At 42.8% G+C, this 4,436-nt stretch overlaps 1 pseudogene across 1 annotated transcript; it reads left to right on the forward strand.

The window, feature by feature from the left end:
* Nucleotides 1–317: 317 nt before the first annotated feature.
* LOC148875227 (protein CLMP1 pseudogene) lies at nt 318–3,501 on the forward strand (annotated as a pseudogene). Its single transcript, XR_016104913.1, has one exon. The product of XR_016104913.1 is annotated as a protein CLMP1 pseudogene (transcript).
* Nucleotides 3,502–4,436: the final 935 nt, after the last annotated feature.

The raw sequence follows: 4,436 nt of genomic DNA on the forward strand, positions 1-4,436 counted from the left end.
ATCTTTTTGACATTTATTAATTATCTATTAAATAATTTTATTTTATTTAGTGTGACTCACTTGCAATTCTTTTTTTTTTTTGAATTTAATAATGTCACATCATCATTTTCTATTATTTTATTTAGTGTTTGAATAATTGAATTATAAAGAACAAAAATAGCTTTTTCACAAATTACACGTTGTCCCTCACAATTTGATCCCTGGTGTTCCCGTTTCCGTCAGCCTCACTTACTTGATACTTCCCTGGCTTACGTGTTGGTAACGCAGCCTTCATTACAGCTTTTTAGTTTGTAGCAGATCGCAATTCCGTTCAACATAAAACGATCGAGTCGCCTGGTACTTAACAATGGATAATGTATGTTTTTATTACAATTACAGGTTAAGGGAGGCTAGGCTAAAAGTGAAGAAGCTTTGCTCAAACGTCCAAATCTTGGCTGGTGACTGGTGTCGAGTATCTTCTACGATCTTTAGATTGCTTTTTAGGGTTACCAAAGTAGGAGACCATCTAATATTAATGCCATCTTCCATCTTGTTCTCGAAGCTTCATTGACATCCGATACGACCTCGCATTTCTTCAATCCAGTTCGGGGGACTCAACCCCAACTGATCAAAGAACTAATAGCTTCTCCCTTTTTTTTTTTTTCTATTATTATCTTTGGTTTCACTACTGAGATAGCGAAAATTTAGTTTATTAAAGTTTTCTTAGAGAGAAAGAAAGAGATGGGCAAATCCGGAGGGAGGAGAAAAAAGGGTGGTGGCGCGGTAACAGGAGATGTATCGGCATCTTCTGCAAACGGTGGTGTTGATTTCGATTCCTCTATCTTTTTGAAACGAGCCCACGAACTCAAAGAAGAAGGGAACAGGCGATTTCAGACCAAGGATTATGCGGGTGCTCTTCAACAGTATGATAACGCTCTTCGCCTTACCCCTAAGTCTCACCCAGACCGTGCCGTTTTTCATAGCAACCGTGCCGCTTGCTTGATGCAGATGAAGCCCGTTGACTACGAAATGGTCATCGCTGAGTGCTCTCTTGCACTTCAGGTCCAGCCCCGATTTGGCCGAGCCCTCCTCCGTCGTGCCCGTGCTTTCGAGGCTCTTGGTAAGTATGAAGTGGCGATGCAGGATGTTCAATCACTGTTAACTGCTGATCCTAATAATCGAGATGCTTTGGAGATTGCCCGTCGGTTGCGTATTGCGCTTGGGCCTCGGCAGGAGGCCCAGCAGGATCTCCAGAGCCGTCCCTCCCCCGCTGCCCTTGGAGCTTCTGCCGTACGCGGAGCCCCAATTATTGGCTTGGGCCCCTGTTTGCCGGCCCGGCCGGTACCTAAGAAGACCTCCGCTTCAGGGGCAGCCCCTGGTGCCGGTACCGTGGCGTTACCTAATAGTAAGGGCGAGAAGACCCAACAACTTCACGGTGAAGATGTTCCTGAGCTAAAATCTGTTTCAAAACCTTCGAAGGGTTCTTCCGAGGAACCCACTTCTTGTCCTATTAAGGATAACAACAAGAACCGCTTATCTTCATCTTCATTATCTCTGCCTGTTCTTGGGCAGTCTCCGGGCTCAGCTGCCACTCGGTGGAGGCCATTGAAACTTGTTTATGATCATGATATCAGGTTGGCCCGAATGCCTGCGCATTGCAGTTTTACAGTGTTGAGGGAGATTGTTGGCAAAAGGTTTCCCTCATCCAAATCAGTTCTCATCAAGTATAAGGACAATGATGGTGATTTAGTGACCATCACCTGTACTGATGAACTCAGATTGGCAGAGTCCTGTGTAGACGGCCTTATTCAAAAGGAGACTAATTCGGAGAAAACTGATACATTGGGGATGCTGAGGTTGCATATTGTCGAGGTAAGTGCTGAGCAGGAGCCAGCTCTGGTGGAAGATAATGAAGAGAAGCCCTTAGAGGATGAGATGGTCAAGGGAGATGAGGGTTGTTCTCTGTCTTCAGCTGGTGATTCTGTGTTAGATGTGGTGGATACTGAGATTGTCAAGACCGAGGAAGAAGCTCCAAAGGAGAAATCTCGAGTTGCAGATGATACCGAGTATAAGGAGGTTGAGATAGATGATTGGTTATTTGAATTTGCTCAGCTATTTCGGACCCATGTTGGTATTGACCCGGATGCCCACATTGACCTACATGAGCTCGGGATGGAACTCTGTTCTGAGGCTCTTGAGGAGACTGTGACAGGCGAAGAAGCACAAAGTCTCTTTGACATGGCTGCTTCCAAGTTTCAGGAGGTGGCTGCCCTAGCTTTCTTCAATTGGGGAAATGTTCATATGTGTGCAGCAAGAAAAAGGATTCCTTTGGATGACTCTGCATCCAAGGAGTTAATGACAGCCCAGCTCCAAGCGGCTTATGACTGGGTATGGGGGAAATATTCTCTGGCTGGAGAGAAGTATGAAGAGGCACTAAGAATCAAGCCAGACTTCTATGAGGGGTTGCTTGCACTAGGACAACAGCATTTTGAAACTGCAAAGCTGAAGTGGTCATTTGCTGTTGCAAGTAAGCTTGATCTTTCAAGCTGGGACCATACAGAGACGATTAAACTCTTTGATAGTGCAGAAGAGAAGATGAATGCTGCAACTGAGATGTGGGAGAAGTTCGAGGAACAAAGGTCTAAGGAGCTTAAAGAGCCAGGTGCAAGCAAAAAGGAAGATCTGTTAAAAAGAAAGAAGAAACAGGGAACAGGTACAGATGGTGTTCCCTCTGGAAATGGGGGTCATGAGGAGGTTTCATCTGATGAAGCAGCAGAACAAGCAGCAGTAATGAAATCCCAGATACATCTGTTTTGGGGTAACATGCTTTTTGAGCGTTCACAAGTTGAATTCAAACTAGGTTTTGATGGCTGGAAGAAGAATCTGGATGCTGCTATTGAAAGGTTTAAGCTTGCTGGAGCTTCTGAGGCAGATATTTCTGTAGTACTGAAGAACCATCCCTCCAATAGTGATAGGGTAGAAGAGTTGGTAAAAAATGCTTCTAATCTAAGCAGTGATCCTAATACTGAAATATTACAAAGATGAAGTCAATAATCAATCAGAAAGGTGATTTGAGATGATTGATTCTACATGCTTGGCTGTTTCAGAGAATAACCCTGATTGTGCATTCCTTATTCTTGTTTTCATGATTCTGGACTGGAGATAGAAGGAGCTTTGCCATATTTTGTCAGCTTCAGCCAAGTCTGGGTAATTGGGCTGTCATTCTTTCCTAAGAGTTGGGTGACAATGGGGTACACATGTTTCCACCAAAAGTTTTTGTCTTTTGAGTTCTATATGGCTTTGAGGTGATTTTGTTCTAAACTTTTATTCAGATGTTTTTATTTCATGACTTCCATGTGCTTATGTCCCCAATTATTTGGCTATGCAAGTCATCTTAAATCTGGAGCTGTTTATCAAAGTATTCATGACCATTTTGTACTAGGTGCCTTATTTTGTTGGGAGTTATGCCGCATTTTGCTTCTGAATGGAATGCTGACTTTTAAGTGCTTTTTATTCTTGAAATCTGGCTCCATAATACTTTTTTCTTTTTTCTATTTTTTCCTTTCTTTGGTGGGAACTTCTTGGTATAGGTTGGACATTGGAATTATTAGTCAAAGACTATTATTATATTTCATGGTTATGTCATGTGTTCATGCGTGTGGGAGGAGGACCTTCTCCAAGAAAACTGCACTAATGATTGTAGTTCGGCAGATCTAGAAGAGAGAAGAGAGAAGAGAGAAGAGAGAAGAGAGTAGAGAAGAGAGAAATCTATTCAAGGGTACTGTATTTGGCGGCGCCTAAGTTAATATTTATACTTAGGGCGCCAACTCATAACTAAATACAATAAGAAAAGACAAAAAGCCCCTTAGTAGGCCGCATGCCTCCACGTACATATTACAACACTCCCCCTCAAGTTGGAGCATATAAGTCAATCATGCCCAACTTGTCACACAGTTCATTATGTCGCAAATAGTGAAGACCCTTTGTAAGGACAACAGCTAGTTGTTCCTTGGAACTGATGTAAGGAGTACAAACTTCCTCATTTTCAAGTTTCTCCCTTATGAAGTGCTTGTTGACTTCAACGTGCTTGGTCCTATCATGAAGAATTAGATTGGCTGCAATATTAATGGCTGCCTTGTTGTCACAATAGAGAGACATTGGGCCATCAACCGAGAGGTCTAACTCTCCAATCAAATTCTTCACCCATAGTACTTCAGCAACTCCATGTGCCATGGCCCTATACTCGGCCTCAACACTAGATCTGGCCACTAGACTTTGCTTTTTGCTTCTCTAAGTGACCAAGTTTCCACTAACAAAGGTACAATATCCACTAGTTGATTTCCTATCATCAACTGCTCTAGCCCAATCTGCATCTGTGTAGACTTCCACTTTCATATGATAATGTTTCTTGAAAAGTAACCCAGTTCCTGGATACTTTTTTAGATATCTGAGTACTC

This window comes from Nelumbo lutea, chromosome 1 (genome assembly GCF_056320005.1).
Source record: "Nelumbo lutea isolate HS-2025 chromosome 1, American lotus-T2T, whole genome shotgun sequence".
Lineage (NCBI taxonomy): Eukaryota > Viridiplantae > Streptophyta > Magnoliopsida > Proteales > Nelumbonaceae > Nelumbo > Nelumbo lutea.